We start from the raw sequence: 26,279 nt of genomic DNA, 5'->3' as shown, positions 1-26,279 counted from the left end.
GATTGGATTGTGATAATTTAATTCATTTTATTTATATTTTTTGTGCGTATCTAACAGTAGAGACTTCCTGGAAATATTTTCTAGGTATCAATATTTTTGTGCTTGTTAGGTTCTTTAAAGTCCAGCATCTACTTTTCCTCAGTATAATATTAATAAAAAAATGTAATATTATAGGAATTTGGTTTGTCTAAGAGCTGTTGAAGTATTCCACATCTTAGAAATTTATGTTTTCTTACTCTTTGCTCCCCTGCATCTTTTGGATTAAACTGCTTGACTGAAACTGGTCAATAACAGTTTTGTTGGGCTTTTGTTCTTTTATGGTGGCTTCTATTTGGAATAATCTTTATCACTGGGCACTGAAGAGCTGTTTTTCCTTGTTAATGCTTAATCAAATAGCATGGCAGCAGATAATCCTCTGTTCTGATTTAGTAACACACACTGTGTTCCAGGAGATTTTCTTATGCTGCTTTATTAAATTATGTCCTTTTGTAAGAGAAACACATGTTCTACACCAATCCCAAAATACTGATTTAATGATGTTTATACAGCTTCGTTTATTCTTGAAGGGTCAGGGTCTCTGCTATAATTTTGTATTTACGATCCATTTCATGCTCTAATGGAAAATCACATAATTTTTTTTTTGAAGTAGATAGTTTAAAAGTCCCTAAATGATTAAGGATCAGGAAATTAAAGATTCTGTACCTGTATGTGAGAGTTTCCTTTCCCTTCCCTATGTTAATTTACTGGATTTCCCCCGTGCTGGACAGTGGTCATGAATAATTTTTGCTGAGTGTAGTCATGGGTCAGGAGAGTTTTCCTGTGGGCTGGATGGGTCAGTGATCCCTTCAGGACAGCATCACCTCTGCTCCGGGCAGCCCCTGCTCTTTGTCAGGGGGTGCTCGGCACTTCACTGCACCTGACTGGGCCTTCTCTTACTGCAGTTACATCTTATCCCAAACACAGATTAATTTGTGCAGATTAAACACAGATCAGCTTGCTCTTCCAGCTGCAGCAGCCTCTCTCTGCCTATGAAGTAGCATTTTCCAGCCATCCCCGTGTCCTGTTGGCCAGCTCCAAGCAGAGGTGCTGCTCTTGCTCTGCCCAGCCCAGGAGCAGCCTGGCAGTGTTAGGGATAAACCAAAGCTAAAGCATCCCAGAGGGATGGGACATTTTAGCTTGACTTAACTCCATAGCTTTTGGGTTGGAATTTTGGGGTGTAAAACTGATCTGCAATACAGAGAAATTGATGTACAAGTAGCTGGACAGAGAGACCTTCATGATTTCTTTGATGCTGACCTGCTCTGTGACATTGAGTAAATAAGTCACTGAATCTTGCTGTGCTTTTGTTCTTCCTATATACCTTTATTCTACATTTTGTATTCAATCTGCAATATTTCAATCTGTTGCACCTAAAAAGCAAATATTTCTTAAAAAAAAAAAAAAAAAAAAAAAAATCCAGGTGGTGTTTTACTCTGTATGATTTGCACTTGCTTAGATAAGAATAAGTCAAATGAGACTCAAAAACATTCACAATAACTCTAGATTGCTGAATTTTACGTTTAATTTCAATAAACATGTTCATCTAGATGATTTTTATCTTTCAAGCAAAATATTATACATACCTTCAGTTTCTCTTTGGACTTAGCTACGCCCCTGGTGAATTTATGCTGCTCTCCTTGGCTGGGAATCTGTTATGTCTTCCACAACTATTTGGGCATAAGAGCAATTAGGCCTGATTTTTTTTTTTTTTTTTTTTTTTTTCCCCCTGAATTAGGCAATTAAAAAAGACACAGAGCTTTTACAACCATGCCTAAAAGCTACTTCTAAATTTGTGCATGGCCATTTCCACAGAGAAATACGCACTTTGCACGTGCGACTGTGCAGATTAAAGCCAACAGTTTCATTTTATGGTGTGAGAGCACCAGCATGTAAACCTTTTTTTTTAAATTTGGTCATGCACAATTTTGCTTTTTAATTGGGTTTTCTTTTTTTATTTGATAAAAATTTGCATATGCATGCATTTGCATATTTTGTGTCTATTTTTAGAAAGTTTTACCGTAAATTAGACTTAGAAAATTGTAGGGCACAGTTTGGATATATCCAACTATGTAATTTATGTAATTAAAAACAGGGATAAGAGTCCCAAAGTAAAACTCAGGTCTGGTTAAATCGTGGAAATTTCTTTGCCCTTTGGCTAAGGAAGAAAAGAAATTTCAGATCATAAGACTGTGTTCTTTGTGCTTCCTCATGTTTTCCTCTGGAATACCTTCTCTTTAAACTACAGCTAACCCTTTTATAACTATCAGAATGTTTAATATTGATGTTAATTTCCTTTCTGCTATGAAATAGTTTGCAGTAATATTGGTTACAATCATGGCATAAGAGGCACTTGTACAAAATAGCGATAGACTTTTTATTTGTTGAGATATTAGCAGCAGTTTACAAAGAGTGCTGCTATCAGTGATTTGTGTTCTTTAGAGTATTTGAGTACAGTGTTAGGAAGGGTATTTATGAGTCTCTGGGGCAGGACATGAAGAAAAAAGAAGACATTTCCAGACAAGCATCTTCCCTCTTCTTTCCTCTTTGAAATATATCTTTCTTTTTTTATAAATTTTCTTTACAGACTCCTTTCCCTGCGACAGCCTCCTTCAGTTTAAATCCATGCAGTCTAGCAGGACAATACCAATTAGCTCAAGTAAAGTGAATGAGCTATTTAGAGGGGAAAAGAAATTACAGTTAAGCAACTCATTCTGCTCATTTGCTGAATGAATTTCCAAGCAGGCTAACCTTGAGTTATACATATAACTTTTAACATCTTAAAAACTATAAAAGTCTGGAGTCTTCTAGTGAAGTGAAACATGTCACAATGAAATTGAAGCAAGGATCGAAGTGATAGGAAAACCATGCAACAACAAAAGAAAACCATAATTTCCTAGTAAATAAAATCTAGAAATGATAGAATTAAAACAGTTTTCAATAAACAAAGTTTACTTGCATCATTACCTTGCCTGTTACTATGTCAATACAGAAAAATTTTTTGCAGCAAATTTCCAAGTGTTTAATCCATTTAAAATACCCTGAATGACAGCGTTTCACAAGGACACTTAGAAGACTATTACATGGTCAGATACATCTAATTATCAGTATTTCCTTTCCAAATCCAGCCTTTGCTCTGTTGCATCCTATTATTCCTACCCTTTGAGCCACATGAAATAGGCTTTTCTCCCTTTCTTGGGATGTTTGGTCTTAAGACACTTAAGGACACATATCATTCATCCCTTAGCCTAGTTAAGAAGAGAAAAAAACCTGCTCCAATAGAAGAAGATGCAGAGATACAGCATTTTTTAAATGCTGGATATAGTTTTCCTACATTGCACTGCCATGCTTTTGAATAGTATGTGGTATTAAAGTATGCACTGTTTCCCTCCTTAATTATTGAGTTAAGTGGATTTCTTAAAAAAAAAATTGATCTTTTCAATTAACTTTTGCTACAGTGGTTGGATCAGGCTGGGGATTTTCAAAATGTAGAAGTTGGCCTGCTTTGTAGGTTAAATATCTTAACTGCTTGGTTAATTCTGCTTGATCCAGCGTCTCCAGGGGATCAGATCCACCTCATTTCCAAGCAGCAGATACAGAAATGGTTTTCTGTGAGAAGTGCTGCAGTTATTTACAGCATACATGTACTGCTTTGTTGAGGGTATAATTATTTCCTATCGTCAGTGATTTTTCTTTTTCTCTTGTTCTACCTTCTAGTTATCAGTGTTGCTGTTTGTCTTGGACCTGCAGTTTTCTGTGAAAGAAAGCCTGGTTTAGTCAAGATAAGTGACCAAAACCATACTATATTGCCAGCATTCTTGAGGTAAGAAGGTTGCTTTTGTCTTTGACACTTGCTGATGGTCTTGTCTGCTTGTGTGTTTATGCTCCATGGTGAACTGTCCTTGAAGCCCTCTCCTGTTTGAGGACAAGTTCTGCAACTGAAGGCAAGTGGCTTCTGCATCACACACATGTGCAGGGATTCCACCTCCCTGCCACAGTAAATTGTCATGCATGAATCGAGAGATTTTCAAAATGACCTTTCCAGGTTGCCCAGAGTCTCCTTCTCTGGGGATATTCGAAAGCCAACCAGACGCAGTCCTGACTAACGTGCTCTACAGCACCCTGCCCAAGCAGGGAGGTTGGACCAGAGGACCTTCCATGGTATTTTCCAACCTCACTTCTTTTCTGATTCTGTCCTTCAGTAAGAAAGAACTAATTTCCTTTCTGATGATATTATTGTTATTATTATTTTAAACATTGCCTACTTTTAGAGAATAACTTCACATAATGTTTAGAAAATACAGTCTGAGGGAGTTGTATAAATATTATTGGCATTATATCTGCAAACATAAAGCAATTTAGTAATTACTGCCCCAGCATGGTTTATATTTAATATATTAATTATATTTGCATACATCAGGTGGATACAGGGAGACCTCAAAGTCGTTGCTGTCAGATTTCATGAATCTGTGAGTCAGGTAAACATCTGCAGCCAGTACAAAAAGTGTGCTTAGTCAGGTGATTTATCAGGACCAGGATAAAACTGCTTCTCACAACCCTTCCCTGCTAATTGAGCCAGGACATAAAATAGCATCTGCAAATGTTTGACTCTTGATCCCAAACCAAGGAATCCATGTCAGGGTGTTTGCAGAGCATACCTCAAATGCAATATGTTAAAAAAAGCAGTAGAGCAGACAATCGAATACAACTTTCTTAAATACTAGAGATAAGGTGGACTGATTAAAGTCCATATTAAATGTTATCATTGCTAATCCAGCTTTATCCTCAGTAAAATATATATGGTTGTGGCAGAAAACAATGTTATCCTGGCAGTAAAAATCAGTGTCTGTACAAGGTTGTCTGCAAAAGACTTCTCTTTTCACATTGATTGGTCTATGTCTTGATGAAATTAATGGTGATTGTTAATGATTTTCATAATTGCTACCGTAAGCCAGAGCTAAATTTCTATGAAGATAAGGAAGTTTGTAAAAGTAAATGATTTCAGATATTTTCACCTGTGCCTAAGCACATTCCCCCTTTTTAAAAATTGTTCTCAAGCTGTATGAGCCCCAACCACTCTTTGCTGTTTGCCAGTTACCTCCGTGGGCAGCGCCACAATGCATTAAACACCTGCTCCATAGCTGCAAGCGGCCACAGAGATCTGAGCAGGCAAAACACACTGTGCAGTGGCCTTTTCATTTTAATCAGAACCTGAAATACTCCAATGCTAAAAACTGGACATTTGTCAGAATGAAAGTTTTGCCTAAGCAAATCTTATTTCTACTAACAAACATGTTCCAGAAGCTGCATATTAACTGTAGGAAAGATCGATGCAGGTAAATAATTTGAACATTATATTGGGTGGAAGCTGCTCATGTTTTGCTGGATCCTTAGACAAACTCATGTGAACTGCTTGTATAGGCTTGCTGGGCTTCATCCAGTAGACAGTGATCTCTAGACAGTATATTCATAACATAATTAAAACATCCATTTCAGGGATCCCCCAGCAAGTCCCAACAGGCAATATCATTATCACTTGAACTAACTTCACTGCTTAATAAGTTTTATGTGATGAGCTCATGGTCATGTCTAATTGGCTGAGCATTTCACATGAAAATGGGCTTGAACTTACTCGTAGAATGTAATTATAACAAATATTAAACCTGTAATGGTAATCAGGCAGTAAACTAAAGAGAAGGGTTTAAAGACTCATTTTTAGACACAGAATATAGATGCTGGAGAAAGCATCTGTTTTTGCAAGTCATATTCCTTATATGTGAATATGACTGCTGTAGCTATTTTCTGTTATAATGAGGTTTCTGAATTATAAAAGATGTCTGTTTTTCCTGTTCCATTGATCAGCAGAGATGGTCAGCATCCTTCCTCTCATCTTCTCATCATCTATCTCTTCTTGTTTATCAAATTTTATAGAGTACACTTCTAGCACTTCCTTACTTCTCTATAAGAGGTAGAAAGAGAAATTCAAACGAGTCTGGAGATAAGTAGTCAAGCAATCTAGCTTGTCTTCTTTACACTGAGTTTTGTTCATCAGTGGAGTTGCTGCTTCACAGACAAGACATTCTAATTAGGTTCAGAGAATATCATCCAGGAGTAAGGTACTGACCTTCAATTTTAATGAAGTATTACGAGAGTCTTAGTCTTAAACACTTTATTTGCCATTGTTATGACAAACAAACTAGAGCAATAAATGGTTCATCTGGATCAGCATGTTAGGAAATTTCTTTTTGAGAAAGAAAAACACAGAGACACTCTTGAAAAAACACAGAAATTCCCAAAATATTTCAAAAGTAACTATGTCTAATCAATAGATATTATTTGTTAAAACTGGAAACACTTCTATCTCATTCCAGCTAGATGGGGCTCTACATGAACCACTGGAGCCATTTGTGTCTTCTTTCCATAAAATCAGTTAAATATTAACTATTATTAATTGATCTTAGTTCTGAAGGTGACATTTTCCTCTTCCGTTCCCCACAGTATCTGCAAAGGGAAAAGCACTCCCAGTATTAAGGAAGGGATGCCAGTTGATGTAATCTTTCGGGATTTCAGTAAAGCTTTCAGTACTGTAGCTCTCTTACAGTACCCTTTAGGACAAACTGTCCCACATTCAGCTGGACAAGCACACGGTGTGAGCACCTGGCACGCGGGGTTGTGGTGAATGGGGGCGTGAGGCTCGGCACCGCCGGCCGGGCCAGGGAGGGATTGTCCCCCTCCGCTCGGTGCCGGGGCAGCTTTGGGGGGCACAGCACAGGACAGACATCGAGCTGTTAGAGAGCGTCCAAAGGAGGCCACGAGGATGCTGATGGGTCATGAGGAGAAGCCGTGTGAGGGACAGCTGAGGGCGCTTGGTCTCAGCCTGGAGAAGAGGAGACTGAGGGTGTCACAGCACAGCTGGTCTGTAGCTGGACAAGATAAATCTGGCCATAACATAAGCCAAATTCGGCCAGCCTGGCTCGTTCTAGAAAAGAAGAACAAGTCCCTGGGTGAGCAATGAGGATAGATTTGAACTCAAGCAGGGACCTCAGCCAACCTTGTTCAATCCAGAATGCTGACATATCACCAGCTAAGGAGCCGGGCAGTGTCAAGACCCCTGCCAATCAGCTGTCCAAGCCTGGGAATTTGAACCCCCTGTATAAGAGGGATCTGAGCACTAAAACACTGTTTGTCTCATGATCAGCAGTAACTCGAGTCATGATTCTATCTCCAACCTACAACTGCACGTAACTTGAGGGGACAACTCAGTGCAGTTACGACCTCCTGCGAGAGGGACAGGCACAAGTCTCTGCTCTGTGTGAGCCGTGACGGGACCCCAGGGAACGGCACCAAACTGCCTCGGCGAGCTTGAGGCTGGCTATCAGGAAAAGGCTCCTCACCAGGAGGGTGGCTGGGCACTGATCAGGCTCCCCAGGGCACTGGGCACAGCACCAAACCTGACAGAGCTCAGGAAGAGTTTGGACAACGCCCTCAGGCACGTGAGGGGATAGCTGGGGTGTCCTGTGAGGGAGCAGGAGTTGAACTTCAAAGATCTTTGTAGGTCCCTTCCAACTTGGGATATTCTATGAATATCTATGTGATCTGTGATATTCTGCGACTAAATACAGGATATCTTAATTATATATACTATATATATATAGCTATATATATTATAGCTATATATATATTATATGTGAGATTTATGCTTATATTTTTTAGAGAAATCTAAATCTAGTGAATGATAAACTGACTTTGTGTGTGTAAAAAAATCTATACCTTCCTTCTTCTGACTTTATGGTGTTTATTTTGAATTGCTGCTTAGAAAAGCTCTGTTTTAAAGCTCCAAAATTCACTCAAACAGAAAACATAAAAGTTCAGACATTCACTGAAATCAGTGTGTGGGATCTTTGGCTTTACCCAAAGCTCATGAAGTACTTACTTTTGAGGTGCATTGGTTTACTGTATCCTAAATGAAGATGTTACTATATGCCAGAGAAATTGCCCTCTAGAAATGCCTATTTCTTTCCATTGCCTGGAGAGTGATTTCAGGCAACTACCTAGATACAGACGTCTGTGCAGATTCAGACACTTAGCAGACAAGTGAAAATGCCTCTTCTATGCTACCCTTTCTATGTTTTTCTCTTGACTTCAAGGACTGAGCTCTAATCTTTTATCCTCAATTAATGCAGGAATGAAAACATGATTTTCATTTGCTTTCCACTTCTATTTTAAGAAAGGAAACAATGGTTTCGAGGGAAATCTGGAGTTGGTTTGTTAGTGCTCAATTACACATTATTTAGACGAGGGTAAATATTAGGATTTCAGACTTCAGCGCAAGAATAATAGATTTTTCTTTCTTTAAAGAAAATAGCCTCTTTGCTTTACTGCCAAGCATTGACTCTTTCAGTATGTTCAAGCCTAGAAGGCTGAAAACAACGAGACAGATGTGATTCACATAGGGCTCACCAGCATGGTGCTTCAGTGTTCTGGCTTGTTGGAAAGCTTCCAGGGGATTTAGGAAACGAACATACTGAAGAAACGCAAACTGTTATTTTGCCAATTAGTTGGAAAGATGTGGTTTTTCAGCATGATTCAAATTGGGTTTGTTAATTTTTGTTTTCATCAAAATTTCCACATACAGAACAAAATATTTAGTCACAGACCTGTTGTCTGTATACCTATTATAGTTAAAATGGTTACATATCAATACAAAGAATTTTAGAATACTGTTTATTAAGGGGCTTATGTGTCTCCTAGGTGATTGCGGAAACAAAGTGGTAGCACACTGCACCACAACAAGGTAAATCCATTATTACTTTAGGAATGTAGTTGTTGGAGGCTCGATTGTGTTTTGTACGGGGAGTTCATTTGACTCCTTTAAACCCGTAAATCCTAATCATGAGAGTATATGTAATAGGTTCTTATTTTCTGGAACATGATTACTAACATATTGGCTTTGTGGGGTGGTGAAAAGAGCTGTAGGAAAATACTCTTCAGTGATGCTGTTCTCCTTGCCTGTGTCCCAAGGAGCTGGAGTCACACAGACCAATGTGGAGGCATTTTTAAGAAGTGGAGTTAAGTCATCTTGGTTGATGTCAGATTAAGACATATTAAATTTTCCTCAATCTTTAGATGAATCTATTACAGATGCAAAAATTTTCAGATCAGAATCAGCAGTGATTTTACAGGGAGGACCTTCCAGGCTTTACACATAGTAATAAAATATGATACAAAGCAGCATGGTGTCAATAAATCTACAGGATAAAGGTCAGGTTTACATTGATGGACAGAGCCAGCAAATACATTTGTTCCTGCAATGTCTGTGTTTTAAATGCCACCCTCTGATGAACCTGGTGCAGAAATACACTTCTGGGTTTGATGAGATGTCAGTTTTGTTCAGTGCTGATCAAATAAGATGAATGAAAGTGAAACAAGAGCAAAAATATTACTTCTGTCATTTATTTTTTATGCATTACAGGAAGTGGGTCAGTCAGTGAGATTTCTCTTAAACAAATAGCAATCACTGCACAATATCACCTATTGATCTATTTCACAACAGGCATTGGCCTTTTTGTCAGAAAGGACACACAATTCAAATACCAAAGAAGACGTAGAAATGCCCAGGACAGGTTTAAAAAGTGTCTTCCCCTCCTTTTACTTGCCAAGCCATTCTCTGCAAATCAGTCATGAGGCAGGGCATTACAAAAACATTTCCATCTATAGGGAAGGCAGATATTCTTAAAAAAGAAAGAGAAAAAGAAAAAAAGTGTAATGTAAATATTGTATAAGGTAAAGGAAATCACCATTTAGGGGAAAAAAAAAAAAGTTTACTATGATACTTTAAAAAAAAAGACCCTGGTAAATTCCTGTTGCATGAGTTATTTTGTGTAACTGTAGCAATTTGAAGGCCCAATACTTAGTATGAGTGATGTATCCTATCACTAATTCATCTTCATAAAATGTTATAAAATGTGAGAGTCTGTATATCCCATAGGACTGTAAATATTTGTTCCAAAAGAATAATTTGTGGATAGACCGTTCTGAAAATGGGATACTTCCCTTTACACTTAATTTGCTTATGAAATTATTTTAAATCATTTAAGTGCAATATCCAACTTTGAATGACTCCTCGCAACTTTAATGTGTCTGAAATGAGGCAACTAAATTCCAATATCACTATCTAAATAAATAAATGACTTGAGTTCCTAAGAATTTATAACCTGCATGGAGGTAAATGTTATTTCCAGTTTATCATCTCTGTGTCAGCACCGCTGAAAGGCAAGACAAGAAATTCTCTAATAGTATTTTACAGTCAAATGTGGAAGGTCTCCTTTATAGGAGTTATTTATTCAAATAACTGAATTATTTCACTTTGCTTGACAAATTGCCTTGGTTGACCATAAAATTCATAGATTATATCTTCTTCTGAAGATGTATATTTTAATGCTGTTGCACCCATAAGCAGAATTGTTTTGATTTAATTCTAAAGACTTTTGTCTGTTGCTTTGGTTATAATATTTACGGGGGCAAATAATAAAACCTGTAAAACGTAATGACTGTCTGAAATAACATTCCTCTACTAATGAACTAAAATATGTGCAAAATACTGAGAGCTTCTCACATCCAACTGAAATCTGGGTTTACAGCTAGCTCACAATCTTCACTTGATCATTTTTCTTTTTAGAGGCAAAAATAACCCTCCCTTTCCTCTTCAAAAGAGGGGAGGAGGATAACAGCACTAAAGAAAGGAAGAGGGTTATAGAAGCAAGTTAAAATGAGGAGAAAGAAACCTACATTTCTGTGGCTGATTTCTTCCTGCTCAGTCCACTTGTTGGAGCATATACAGATATTTAACTATTTACCATTCAATATAAAATGCCTGCAGTCCTTAACCATGGTAACCATTCTATCACTTGCTATTTAATATACCTGCCTTATTCTTGCAATTTCCAGCAAGGCAATTAAAAGCATATGTTCATGTCTTCAAAAGTGTGATTATACTGTATAAGGTTTTCAGGAAAAAATAAAATCCAGATATAATACATTTTACATTCTCAATAGTTCTGCAGCTTTTCAGAGTATTTTTAAAACTTGAAGCAGCCATAACAAGAGAAAATCTGAGACTGACTCTCATTGTGACAAATCTTGAGCCCATAAGAATGACTTTTTTTACTCTTTCTCCCCACTGTATTGTAAGAACATAGCATCATTTTTATTATATCTTAATCAATAAAAAATAAGTAATATTGGTATTTGAGGATTTTTTTGCTGTGCTTTCCATTATGACTCTTTATATGGCACCAGGTAGCATCTTTACTTAAGTGATACACTGTTACAAAACTGAATTGTTAATGAGTACAAATTCATAACATTTCAGGGCAATGGTACAAGATAAATATTACTATGCACACTTGCATTAAATAATGCAATAATATAAAAGTGGATAGAGGTAATATAAAAGCGGATAGAGATCTCTGAGATCCATACCAGACATTCTAAGGTGAAATCCTTCCCGTGGAAGGAGGATAGCTCCATTTCCCTCACTAAGTCCCTGCTTTTGTCTCTCAGATCTGTGAGATTGTTGCTCTCCCCCCAGCCCCTTCCTTGCCATCATTACCATGTATAATTGACCTATTAACAGTGAGGGGGAACAGAGACCATGTGTAAAGGGAACTTTGTAGAGCTACACGTGAGACTTTTGGCTGTGTCCTCTTTTACCTGAGCAGAGAAAGTGGCTGAGAGTGTTGCAGTAACAATGGACTTGGTGGCTCTGGGACACATAAATAGTTTTGAATATTTTGAAGACAGCCAACATTTGATAAGTATGCAGTGGGCTATCCCATGGATTTCTTCTTGCTGTGGCAAATAATTGAGCTCACCTTTGCTGACTAAGCAGCTGTTTTTATTTATTGTTTCCAGTAATACCTTATAAATTACTTTAATTTACAGTGCATTATGTGTCTATGCCTCTAAATCCCCATGCAATAATTTGTACCCTTTCCCCTGATAGTTTAATTGTTTGTAATTTTTTTAATGTTAACTTCATGATCGTCCAATCCAACAACTTCTTTCCATTGCTTTTGAATAATAAGTCTTCAGGCTTTTTAAATTCCAATTATCATAGGTACTTACTTTACAACTCTTTTTAATGCGGGTAACACAAACAGTATTATTATTATGCTTCCTTGGGGAAAAAATGCACCACAAATATGTATTTCTTTACATTAATGTAAAATAGAACATCTAATTAGATTTGCTAGTGTAGCTGACAAATGATCTGAATGTACTATAAATGGGGCACATATATCACAGCCACATGCACTTCAGTTGGAGCTTTATGGTGCCTTAATACTGTATAAACACCTGTGTAATAAAGGGTTTAGTTCAGAATAATAGAGCTTTGTCTTACTTAGGTTTACTTTGGTTTTTAGTATTCAAAACTCAGCAATACAATCCCTGGATTTTAGATTCACGAGAGAATATTTGTGTGAAGAAAACTTTCTGGAAAAACCCCAAAGAAACACATCTAAATAAATCTGCCCAAATGTCCCTCCAGTTTGTGCCTCATAGATCACTGAGCATGTGAAACAGGATCTGAACCTTCCTTGCCTGTCAATGGGATAGCAAAAATAACTTTAGGGAGACAATCTTGGTGGTTTGTGGGACAGCGAGGTTTGCATTTGGATACTGGTATTTCCTACTTGTCAACTGAAAGAGGTGCATTGAAGTGGAAAGTTAGAAAAGGGTTAAAAACTCTACATTGGTCATGTTCTAAGAAGAAACTTTCTCTGCACAATGTCATTACAGAACTCACAGTAAAGCATTTCACATAATGGGCATGGAGCTTCAAATATATTTATAATATAATAAAATATATTTGAAAGATAAGTCAATCCTGCTGATTTGTTAATGGAATTTTTTTTGCATCTAATTTTCTACACCTGACTCTAATGTCATTTCCTATTGCTTCAAAGATGAAAAAGTACATGTATAGTTGCTTTGCCCTCACTACTTGATGAAAAGGTGTTTTTTTTTTTTTTTTTTTAATTAGAGTATTCACTAACACATACCAAATGCTTTCTAGCTGTTAGTATGATAGGGGATTTTGAAAAATCTGCTCTGTTTGAGAAGAATTATAAAAAATTCTGTATGTATGTATCCAACTGCAGGCCAACTTTGTTATAGTCTTTTAAGCGTTGTGCAATGGATCTACTGTTTTGCACAGTTGCTCAGTACTAGGTATATTAAGCTCATGCCACATCTTAAATCTTCTATTAAAATCTTCACAAAGATATAAAATGAAATTAATGAAACAAATTAATGGGCATAATTCAGTCCATTAAATTTGCCCTTTTACCCTGTGTAAATGGGAGTTTGCCAATTTTTATGGCAGTAGTTTCTAAACCTTTATGGGTGGATGTAACCTTTTTGTAATAGTTGACATTTTATGTATTCAACGGTTTTACCCTTCTTTCTTTTATTGCTGTAGTGACTTTTTCCCATGTTCAAGTTATCATTGGAATATGAAATTTCTTTCTGAATTACCTTACTGTCTTCAAAGCATGTAATTCTGAGTGCAGAAAGTTTTCTTTATCAGGGCTAGCTGTAGAAATAGCTTCCTCCTGCTGCTGAGGACTCCAGGACGGTGTAGATGAATGTAGACGAGAGATCTCTGAAGTTAGGTTTTAGAAGATGAGGTTTATTGTGAGGGATGTGGAGGCCTTGCTCTGAGCTGCCAGGCTGCAGCTCGTGGCAAGGCCTAGGAAAGTGGGGGAAGGGAGAAGTAGGGAGAGGAAATTCCAAGAGAGGAAAGTCCTCGGGGAAGGGTGCAAGCAGAAAGAGAGCAAAGAGCAAAGAGACCGTCCAGCCCCCTTGGGACCCCTTATCAGGGGTCTTCAAGGTGGGCTGGAACAAGCCTTGGGCCAATGGGGTTACAGATACCTGATACTTCAGGGGAGGGGTACAGGTGTGGGATGAACCATACATTGAGGGGTGAGACAGAACATTCCATTTGACCTCTGGGTCTGGCTGCAGGTGACCTTCAGATGGTCACATAACTGTTTTCCCAGAGATCCAGTATCTAATACATCTCAAACATCAAAACTTACTTTCAATTCTATCTCACCTACAGGTTTCTCATTCTCAGAATATAGGCAATCATATTTATAGGGTTTTTTGGCTTCATCCTCCCCAACAGCTAGCAGAAACGGAACAGAAGTTCATCAGCAGACTAAAGTTAAGAGCATGTGAGCAGACATCCTGATGAACATGGAAGGTTGAAATGAGGGAGACAGTTTTTGTAGGATGTTCATAGTCCCTTAGAGGCAGGTTTTGTTCCATTTTTTTCCCTCCCAAAGCAAAGCCTGGCATCCAGAAATTCATTTAAGGCCTTTCAGGTCTCTAAATACCTGACATTTTGCATTTTTCTCATGTTTAGATTCAGATTTTAGGATGTGACAAAGGTAGGCCTATTATGATCGCCAACAAGTGGCAACTTCTGTGACCTTGGCTTTTGTATATTACAGATAGTAAAAAATTCAAAAGTAATTATGGGAAAATTTGATTCATCATTTATAGTGCCTACATGCCCAGTCATCATAAATAAGCAGGGAGAGGAAAGACAAATATGCAGAAGGTCAATTAAAACATCACCATGTCAGTTAGAAAAAAATATGATCTAAAGAATTCTATTAAAAATAAATTTAAGATAGAAGTGTTTCCCAAATTTCTGGTAATCGAATTTTCTGATTTTTCACCTCTATTCTTTTGGTGTCTCAGGTAACATTTCCTTATATGCTGTTTAATTTGTTCTTACTTTCTAAAAAAACCTGTCCTGATTCCAGATAAATGGATATAAGTCATGGCTGATAATTGAAAATTGACAAGAAGTTGGACATTTTACCAGTCATTTACCCTCACTTTGTTGTTTGGATGGCTTTACTCATTATCCTTCAGAAAAAGACACAGGATCTTACTGGCTGGCATGGAAACACTCATTGAGACAGTTTTTCCATGTTCCTACTGCTTTTTGCATTCCTCCCATAAGCACAGATGCACCTAGGCATGTATGTCTGCAGGATTGGTTCTTGCTGAGATGTAATAAAAAAGGGAAAATTTCTGTTCAGGTAGGATTTTTCTTTTCTCTAGTGATGTCACATCACTTTAAACTAGGTTAGTGACCCTGGGAATAGGAAAGGAAAGTTTGGTTTGTGTCTGTTTTCTCTTCTGAGTCTACTGAAAGTGCTCTCCTAGCAAAGTGAGTATTCTCTCTGGTCAGTTCATCAGAAGTGGCTGAGTCAGATATCATAAAATAACAAACCCACATGCACTTGCTAAAAGCTCAGGCACATCATACTTATTGTTTAATTTCTTTAATAGCTACAGGTTTATTGTTGCAATAAAATATGCTGTAGCAGTAGCATGTCAATTCAAAAACTGTTCCTTCTTTGTAAAGAAGCTGTTCAGAGATTATCAAAGTACTGCTCAAGAAATTAGATGACTCTGTGACTGAGAGTTTTCATCTAGAGCTGCAGAATTTATCCTGGAGAAATCTGTGGATCAGAGAGCTGAATGTATGTATCTACATTTTAATTAAAAGTTAAGATGTTAGAGGCCTGGCTCCACTGAAATTTCACTGAATTACTGTTGGAACAGATACAGCTGATGTCAATAGTCATTTTCAAACTCTGCTGAATCTGAAGGAGGGCAAGAGATTAGTGTGAAGTGAGAAGCTACAAATGTAACCCTCATGGGCATAGCTGATAATGTTTGCACTGAAGGAGTGGATCATAAAAGGATTCTCAGGCAAAGTGTTTATGATTACTGAGGACAAAGAAGATGCTAAATAAAAAAAATTTGAAAGTGGTCATACAGAATCAGGGGAGCAAGTCAGAATAGAAGATGGCACCAGAGAGAGTAGTCGCTCAGGAGAGATGTCTGGGAAAGAATCTTATTGATGGGAGATTTTGCACTGCCAACTAAGGTTATTAAATCAGAAACTAGAGAAATCCTGAGAGAAGAAAAGCATGTGGTTGATGTGAGTAAAAATATTTTGAAGGAAATAAAAGATTGTTGAATAATATTGATTGTGCAGGGGAAATAAACTGTATCCATTAAAAGCTGAAGTAACCTCTCCCACTGAAGGGGTCAAACTCACATATTTCAAAAGTGAATTATATGCTAAAAGAACTTAAAATTTATAAGGATACAGGGAAGAAAACTGGACAGTGCCTTTCCAGTTAGATGAGACTGACATAGTACAAAGAAAGGTGGCTGGAGGAGTGTAGGAACTACCCAACCATTTCTGTAGTGTTGCATGTCAGCTTGTTAAAAACTGGCAGGGATTTAAAAGAAAACAGTTAATAGGGAGAATAAGGTATGAAAGTCTCATAAACGAGTGGAGGGAAAATTGTACGGCTGGGATTTATAACTGAGAATTTGAGTGACTCTCGCTGCTCTCAAGAGATGTTGTGGTGAGAAAGATTGAGTATGAACATATAAAGAAGATGTTGAAGATGAAACCAACACCAAAAAAAAGAGGTTAAAGAGTAGTTTAATTATCACAATCAGAAACCATTAACAGATTTTTAGGAGTAATGCTTGAGTGATTTGTTTAATAGATGAGCGGTGTTTTGGAAAATATTTTAAGATTAAAGTTCTCAGAATTATTTGATTTTCCTTAATATTAATAATCCATCTGTAACATAGTTGCTTCTCTTTTAACAGTGGTTAAGTAATTTCTCCTTTAAACCCTTTGTTAGCCCTGCCCAAACACCACTTTAATCTTGTTTCTTGCCCTAAATCTCACTTCATCTTTTCCCTTTTTTCTTCCCACAACGACACAACTCTTCTTTCCACCCTCATATTGCCCGCTAAGTCTGCAATGTTTTAATTTCATCAAGCACTAGATGGTCCCACCCCACTGCCATGTTTCCTTGGGATTCACAGGGCAGCCCCAATGAGAAATGGAATGTAAAGGTGTCAGGGGTGCAGCTGTGCTTGGAGCGGTGTGGTTCTGCTCCTACATGGATGAGTTTCTCTTAAGGACACTCTAACAGGAAGGTCTAATAGGTTGAAAGTCAGTGATCCCCAGTAGTTTGTTGTGTGCCGGTTCTCGCACTGAGTTTTGGGGCCGCGTTTCAGTGCTGGGATGGTCCCCTGGAGAGCACTACAGCCACCCCAGATGGGTGAAGTAATGAAGTAATTCATACTTTTCTGTCTGCTACCTTCCACAAATCTTTTTCTTAAAGTTATGTGCCGTGTTTCTGCTCAAAATGCTGAGTTTTCTGCGGCATATTTGGCCAGCAAATGCTTGTTTTTTGAGATTTTCCAAAGCCTGCATTTTGAGCTGAGCTGTGGAATCAGCTGAACACATGTTCCCCAGCTGAAGCTCTCTGTGTGGGAAGAGGCAGAGCTCATGGCAGAGCTTGTTGCAGGTGAGGGCAGGAAAGTGTCTGACCTCAGGTCTTGCCCAGGAACCTTGCATCCCAAATGCACTCTATTTCTTTAATAAGGTATTCCTTATTTTATAAAAAACGCTAACAATATATATTTTCCATGTGCTGTTACTTTTATTAAATGCAGTCTACTAGTCACGCTAATCACTGGCCACACAGAGACTGCAAAGAAAATGACAAAAAGCAGCAAAATGGGAACGTATGCTATGAATGTATCAGAAGCTTCAGCCATTTTTAAACCCGGACTTTGCAAAAACTTCTTTTGCTAAAGTTTTTAATTTTTGGGATTTGTTGTTTTAATATTTTTTATTTGTTGGGGGTTTTTTTTGACAGTAGAACTGAAATATCATAAAGAATAATTTCCTACAGGATTTCAGTCCCAATCTAAAAAAATTGAGTATTTTATAATTTATCATATAAATTTAATGGACCTTATGATTCCTTCCTCTATTTTAGGCACATTTTACCTGACTTCCACTAATAACTCCCATTTCCTTCTACTTCTTTTTAGAGGATCTGCCTAAAAACTTGTCTTAACAAGACTCTGAAGCCCTGGGCCCGTAAATACTGAGAACTTTTTAGAAGGCTAGTTCCTTCATTTCTCCCACGTCATAATTGCTTTGCTCATTAAGAGATTGCTGCATTAAACTTACATTTGTATTTTTTTACATCTTACATTTGAAAACATGAATGTATAATGTCTCCCTGGAACTCTGCACCATTATGATGAAAGATACAAGTGGAGTCTATGACAGACATGTTTAATTAGTGAGAAAACTTGACATTTTCAGTGTTTAGATTAGACAGGAAAAGAGCCAAGAGCAAAGAAGTTTGAGGTGAGTTTTTTTAGATTGCTGATAGAAAAATAATTGTTTTAACACAAATCAAAATGAAACTTTTCAACTTTTGTAGTGCATCAAAGGCCATTAGAGATAAGACTAAATGCTTAATCATAAATCTAAATATTCCAATTCCTACCTAAGTAGGAGGAAATACTGTATAATTTTTGAGTGATAACCACTCGAATTCTGTCAGCGGCAATTTAAGAACTATGTCTTCAATAATGAAAATATCACTTGGCAGATCATTAGGGTTGGTGGTCAAGTTTTGGGTTCAACAACTGGGGTAATTTTTTTCTCAACTGGCAATGGAATTTTCAATCTTTGGAAGTCAGTTATTCTTTGATGAGGAATGAGTGATTCAGTAGAAAGGAGCAGGAATAGTTCAATTTCACACAGCCTTCTAATTCAGGGTTAGAGGATGAAACAGCAGAACCTACAGAATCTGAGAGCTGGGGCCCTTAGGATTTAGCTAGGGCCAACTTTCTCATCTGTGAAGTTGTGTTTTTCATTATATCTGACATTTTTTGAGGGTGAGTTTTGTTACAGATTATTAGCCTATGGCACTGGGCTGGGAAGATGAGACTTCACTGAGATACAGAACACATAAAAAAAGAGTGAACAATTGAAATTACAGGGTTATTGTTATCTTGTTGCCAAGGTAGCTTGAGGTAGGTTTTGCACTGAGAGGAATTCAGCTTGCTTTTATGTGTGATACTATGAAATGAATTCAGTGCCCAGTACACCCCAACACTAATTATAAAACTTTCTAAAAACAAGGAATAAACCCAAACCAACGTTTTCCAGCTTTCTTTCACTGTTTAACTCTTCTCATGCATCTCTGAAACCACTGTATTGATTTAAACAATTGAGGGCTTTAAATGTGATTGATTACCTGTATCCTCTTCTGTCCTGGGTTATGTATATCCCTGGAAGGAACAGGAAAGATAACTTTGCATCAGAGTTTTACCTCAGGGATGTATTTAGGATGTTTAGGAGTAAATCCTGGATTCACTGCCATTAGCTTAGAAGGGAATAAGCCCATGTCAGCAAGGAACTAATAACTTCCTGGGTAGCTGCTGTGCAGCTAATCAGGTAAGAAACATATCACAGTCATCAAATATTACCAGCTTATTAAATAAAGGAGAAGAAAGGAAATTTCTAGGAGAATTTAAGGAGAACTTTCTGAGAAGCCTGGGGACATCTTTGTTCAGCCTTCCTTGGTACGTGCAGGGGATTAAGCCAGGGAGTCGATGTTCTCTGGAGAACATCTACAGTCAACAGAAAGAAATTATCAAAATTGGCAAATAATGCTTGGAAAAAAATTAGAATGTAGTCCAACTTGTATATATTTAAGGTACTGTGTTTAGGCAGGATGACAAGATGGGAGCAAATGGCTGGGTGGAAGTTTGCATTTTTAAAAGATCTGTAAGAAGAAGGAAGTAATCTAAGTTCACTGTCAATGACAATCGAACAAGCAGATTTTGTTTTAATCTGAAATAAGGAAAATTAAGATTAGTTAGTAGGAAAAAAACTTTTAAAGGTAGCAATAGCAATGCATTGGAATAGATTGCCTGGAGAGATTTTAGAATCCTTGTAATTGGCAGTTTTTAAAAAGATAGTCTAGACAAGACAAATCTGTCAAGATTAATATGTTTGATCTTGCCTTGGAACAGAGGATGGATGAATTGACCTCTTGAGGTCCCTTCCAGCCATTATGAATCTATAAAATAATGTTTTAGCTCCCAGGGGAGTAAAGAACTATCCAAGCACAGAGAATCTGCTACAAATGACCTTTGATATTTTTATTGACAAAAATTCAGAAGTGATCTCAGTATATAGCCAGTAATGAAATAAAATTATTCAAACTAACATTAATCTCTAGTTTCTTCAATCAGAATCCTGTATGAACATTTCTAGGTTAAATCTGTATCCCCTGTCACTTAAAACTTCTTGTAGGAAATAAAATTGGGATTCTGTTTGCAGAGTGAAGATCTCAATTTGAAAGGTTAAATAACATTTGTTGTCCCACCGCTGTGGAAATTCTCTCCAAGGAAGTGCATTGCTTCTCTGTCAAGAAAGTGGACTGATAAACTTGACTTAGTCTGGAAAGTGGCTTTGTGCAGAACATCATGTGGCTTATTTGTGAAAAGATCAGTGTCCTCACTTCCTGTCTTCAGAGACTTCTGGAATTTAACTTTAAAAAGAGATTGCTTATAAGGTTGTGTTCACTACGAAAGATTCTTTCTGAAATTCTCTAGACCAATGGTTTTCAATCTTTTTCAGTTTTAAAAATTCCTTGGAAGGCATTGACTATAGAGTAGTTATGGTAAGGTTATAAATCAAAGTTTGCTGGTAAGAGATCTGCAACAATAATGGGAAGAAACCCAGCCTGAGCTCACAGGTGTCTGCAGCCACAGACCAAAGTCCCCTGCTGCACATCTGCAGTGTGACAGAGGCAAAACTGTAACTCACCATAGGAAAAGGGCAAGATCTTCTGACATCAGCCTTAAAGGCACCTTTTTATTTACCTTATAGATAGTCTATGGGAAATATCATTAAAATGTAAGGCAAAATAATTAAAGTGAAGAATTTGTATAGAAGAATGAGAGATTTCAAATTGGAAGAGATCCCTGGTGATCTCTAGTTCAGCCTCCTCCCCAAAGCAGTGTTAACGCTGACAGACCAGGTTTCCAGGGCTTTATCCACAGGTGTCTCCAGAATTTCCAGGGACAGGAGGTTGCACAACCCCTCTGGGCCAGCTCTTCCACCACTTGACTTTGCTCTTGTTTTTGCGGGTCTTTGCCATCTTTAGACCCCCTTTAGCCTTTCAAGGGTGAAGGAAGATTTTTTTTCCAGCAGTTACATTGTCTGTGGAACACCAGCAAGAGCAGTTCTCAGTGTAATTTGGAATCTTTAATCTTTGTCAACAAAGGATATGTTTAGCTGTCTTTGAGTATTTGAGAAGTTTTGGTCAAAGCTGTATTTATATTAATTCAGATGTTTCTTACACAAGTAAAGATGTTTACTCTTGCATAAAAAACAAACAAAAACATCCTATTCGTTTTTACATCTGAAATGTTCAAAATTGAAAAGAAAAAATAGCTCAAAGACTAGTTTAATAAGAAGATGGAAGTACAATTATCTCTTTCTGAATTAAAGAACATTGAGATTATCAAAAAGATAGATCAACTATGCCGAAAAAAGCCTTATACGTTGATTCCATCGAAAAGACGTGTGTAATTGATTTCATTGCTTTCAAATAAGTTGGTTCTGGAAATACAATTAGGTATCAGAATGCAGAAAAAAAAAATTAGCTGATTTTGTATCATCAAAATATAAAACAACAAAAAATTGAGTACATTCCCCATACATGTGAAAAGCTTTTTCTAAACAACTAAATTAATTCATCTTTACCAGGAAGAAACAGAGATAAATAGTTCTTCTATCTTCAAAGAAGACAACTTTTCAATAACTAATATTCTTGAAAGAAAATGGATTATAATTATTTTTCAAATAGTATAATATAATCTTGTTGAATAATCCTTTTTCTGAGTAATTTACATAAATATTAAATTAAAGCAAATTAATAAGAAAACCTCTCTTAAATTCTGATCCAGTATTCTTATCAGTCAGTAGTTTAAGCGAAGATGCAATGAACAAACACATGTAAATCATACACAAGCTGCAAAACAGAATGGGAAAGGGAGGGAAGAGGAGCAGCTGCAGGAACTGCAGTGTAAGTGTAAGATGATGCCAGGTGCTCAATTCTGCTCTGAACGTTATTGGTACAGAAAAGCACAAAACACACACTAAAGGAGGTTTGCTCTTTAAGAATCGAGCCTGAAGAATTGCAGGACATGACAGTTCACCTGCTGGGGCTGAGGACAAGCTCTTCCTTTGCCCAAGGGTCAGGATCTCTCACTGAAGATTATTAAGGCTTTTAACTGGACATACAGCGCCTGATGAGTGACTTCCCTGAACTTCTCACTTTGCTTGATAAATATTTTCAGGTTTGGAAGAATTCTTCCAATATTTTTGTAAATTACTTGATTGAACCTTTGTCTGCTAATAACAGTGGGAGATGTGTCCTTTTTGCTGCCAACTCAAGCACTGACAGTATGTTCACTGCTGCACAAATGATAAAGAACTTTTGTCCTTATTTATTCATTGGCAACAGTTTGAAGCAAAAGTGTAACCCCCCCCTTGGGACACTTGACAGGGTTTTTCCATCACATAAAACATGTTCTGAAAGCAGCAAAATGTTTGCTTGCCAGCTGAAACAGATGTAATATGCTGCTCTCAATTTGTTTTGCCCTAATTCTTAAACCATGTAAAATTTGTTACCTTTGATAGCACTCTCAGCTAGCTGTTTAGGAATATTTTCAAATAAGGCTTAATACGTTCACTTCCTCTGTGCTACTACTTCAGTTTATATTCTCTCTAATACATATGAGCTTTTAAATTATTTATGATGGGCAATGTTGCTTAGAAGAATATGAATCAAAATGGTAGATTTTGATAAAATGATCACTTTTCTATCTCTTAGGAATCATATGAATGCATCTTGTCTTGCCTGTTTTGACAGAGAGCAGAGGGAGAGGTTAAATTACTTTCCTACAGAGATCAGTGAGACTGTTGAGGTGCACTCACATATGTCATTAACATTTCTCACAACAAAATAAGGCATTTGGAAGAATATTCAGTGCCCTTAAAAATTAAATCTCCTTTGATCTGGGCTCTTGCACAATAATATTGAGTAGAAGAGGAAAACCTACTATAATTCTCTCAATTTATGCTTATATTTTCCTCTCTGCATTTTTGTCTATGTCCTCAGGCTGAGTGGGAGAAAATGGCCAGTTTTCAGAAGCTCTGAGGGCTTTTTCCATTTGATAAGCAGACAAATCAATGGAGCAACACTCTTACGTCTTATAGTCTTTGGCTTTACACAAGAACAGTTTTTAATTTCTCTCTAAATAACTTTTGAGGTAAACAAATGTGTGTCTGTATGTGTCTCTGCCTTTTTTTCCCCCTTCTTCTCTAAAATCTGGAACTGGGCAGATTTATTTGTAGAGTATAACAGTATAAATGAATACCAAATATGATGGTATCAAGTAGCATTAGGAGGCTGCAGTTGAATAAGGCTGCAGATTAGGATTGCAAAATCAACAACTGATTTCACAATTAACACAAAAAGAAGTCCAAGGAACAGAGTCTTTATTTCTTCTCTTTGCCTCGAAGTGGACTGTTGCTCCAGTTATTCATGACAGACAAAAGAATGCCAAAACACCCCTCATTCAGGACCTCTGTTCATCTGACAGAAGCTGACATATGTAGGGTTAGGATTTCCTCCTCTGTGACATTTCCAGGCGTGTAGGACACAAGAGAGAAGCATGAGCTAAGACAGCTTTTGCAATCAAAGCCCGTAGCTTGATGAATGCATGGCATTTGGGTCTATTGATCAGTGACACAAGAACAAGGAGAAAAGGCAGTAAGATACATTGTTGTCAAAGCTATTCAGAGGTTTCAATTTTCCTTCTGATAATGCTATTTAAGCAGAAAATTTATACAATGAAATGGAGAAGATGCTTGTAAAGGTATAGCTCATTAAAAAGAAAATATTAAAAAATTGTGCTCTTGGGTTGCACTAAGAAAAATGTTTTAAAAACTTTTAAAATGCCAACAACCCAAAATATCAATACTCAGCCAGGCTGAAGGAAGAGTCTCTTTTTGACAGCACTTCATGTTTTTCTACCTGCATATAGAAACACAAGAGTGCTTGTTAGCTGGGGTAAATATCTCTGTCATTTACCATAAATTCTGAAATGTTTTTTGCAAAGTTAGCCTATAGCTCCTGAGACCCTCAATATTAATTAGTGTACACTGAGATTTGCATCTGGAGCAGTTATTCTTTGTCACTTTTTGTTATACACATAGTAGGTGGTTTTCCTCTTTAAAAAAGATTACCCCGTAGCACGTATTTACAGTATAATCTCTATTTATGCTGCTAAGTATGTCTGCTTCCTGGCAGAAATATCTTTAGGTGTTTAAGTTGTATGATTATTATTTTCTTGTCATTCCCAGGCAAAACCTAGGAAATGAGAGAGCGGAACAAGATGCAGGACATTTTATGTGATTTTTTTTATACTTCCCTGCTTTTTTGCTGACACAGATGAGATCAACCAAACTGAATAAAACATCCTTCTCAGCATAGAACACTGATATTTTCTCCTCTCTTTATCAAAGTTGAAACCTTTAATGCCCTGGTGTGTGCAATAAGTAATGTTTATAGAACAGTTTTGTATTATAGTAGCACTTCATATTAATGGATATTCACCTGCTGTACCTTAGACCTGCATAGGTCTAACAATATATTTATAACTCTTCAAATGTTCATAAATTGCGATTTTCTTTTCCGTCTGTTGGTAGCACCTGTAATTAATTAAGAGAAGTTAAGTGCTTCTTATATCTTTGAGAGTATAAGAAAAAAGGTTGCCATGTTCTAAGGTTTGCATCAAACATTGTAATGAATCTTGATATTGAAATAGTCCTTGGAGAAGATGAGATTTTTGCTTAGTTTGAAAAAGGAAATAAGGAAGGAATGGTTTTGTGTTTTGTAGTTACTGCAAAAAAAAAAGCCTGCTAAAATAAGCATGCACATCTTTCCCACACTCTGGAATTTTGGCACTTCCCAGCTAAAATTAGAATTGGTTTTGTTTTTTGTTTGTTTGAGATAGTAGTGTACTAAGCAATAATTAAGATTAAGTAACTCAGAAACTCAGAATATGAGAGAAACAGACATGAGAGAAAGAGGTATCAATTTTTCTAATCCTTAATTGTAGCCCATGCTTTGATTGATGATACATAAGAAATTAGAGCCTCACAGGGTGTAATTTCCAAACACCTCAGAGGTTACACATTTATTTGATTTAAAATGAAGTCTCTTCACTTGGCTTATTTGCCATCACAAAGAATGTGAAATAAATAGGAATGTTCTTTGCTCTTTACTCCAGAACAGGTAATATAAAACCCTTTAAATATAATGGTGTGCTTTGGGTTTGAAATACTGGACCTACCTGAATATACAAACACACACGTGGAACCATGGCAGTGACAAATGCACAGCCTTGCACTTCCTTGAAGCCCGGAAAAGGGAAAATATACTTATTGAATAAAAAGGTTCCAGTGATAGTGTGAGCTACACATGGGAGCCAACTCCTGAAAAAGGAATGTTATACTCTTACACAGTTCTGTTTTCCTTTGTAACCTAAAGGAATGAACTTTGGTTCAGTATATTTTCAATTGAAAATATACTAGAGTTTAAAGCTCTGAGCAGCTTCTGTTTGAAGTAAACAATATAATGTGCTAAATTTGTTCAAATTAGACACTGAACATAAAATGTGGCCAAGTCCTAATGCTTACTGTAATCTATAAATGATTCTGTGTAATTATTTCACCACAAAACTGAGGATAAATTTAATCCTACACACGTGCATTCCAAGTATATACATCCAGCATGACTTTGGTGTATGTGTTAGGTGTACATCTTAATTGTTAAGGGAAATATTGCAATCTCACTCCTTTTGAGCAGTATCTTCACTCTTCCCCATACTTTTCTGTCCTTCCATTAGTTTGAACATGTTCTTGTTAGCAGACTGTGTTTGCCACAGCGCTGCCTTTATGTGTCAAAGACAAGGGGTGTCTGGGTATTGCTCAAGGCAAGACTCTCCATTCATGTTGCTCTGGAATTTCACTTTTATCCTTCCCGATTTGGGGCATTTGCAGAAAAGATTCAGAAGAGAAATGAATTTCCTGCTGACCGAATGTAGATCTGCTAGTTGTAGAGCATAGCTTGCTTGTGTCCTGCTTTACAAAGGGAGTCTTAATGTAAATCGAAGTTTTCAATTCTAAAATGCATCATAGATTTTAAAATATTGTTTCTCTAGTTCACTTT

General features: G+C 37.0%; 1 long non-coding RNA gene across 1 annotated transcript in view; it reads left to right on the top strand.

Moving 5' to 3' along the window:
- LOC131378623 (uncharacterized) overlaps positions 1 to 26,279 on the top strand; it is an 83,233-nt gene that overhangs the window by 24,481 nt on the left and 32,473 nt on the right. Inside the window, exon 2 of the long non-coding RNA XR_009208220.1 lies at positions 3,754 to 3,859. This is a non-coding gene — a long non-coding RNA (uncharacterized LOC131378623). The remainder of the gene's footprint in view (positions 1 to 3,753; positions 3,860 to 26,279) is intronic.

The sequence above is a fragment of the Hirundo rustica genome, chromosome 11 (genome assembly GCF_015227805.2).
Source record: "Hirundo rustica isolate bHirRus1 chromosome 11, bHirRus1.pri.v3, whole genome shotgun sequence".
Taxonomy (NCBI): domain Eukaryota; kingdom Metazoa; phylum Chordata; class Aves; order Passeriformes; family Hirundinidae; genus Hirundo; species Hirundo rustica.
This window is presented reverse-complemented; position numbering and strand designations above follow the sequence as displayed.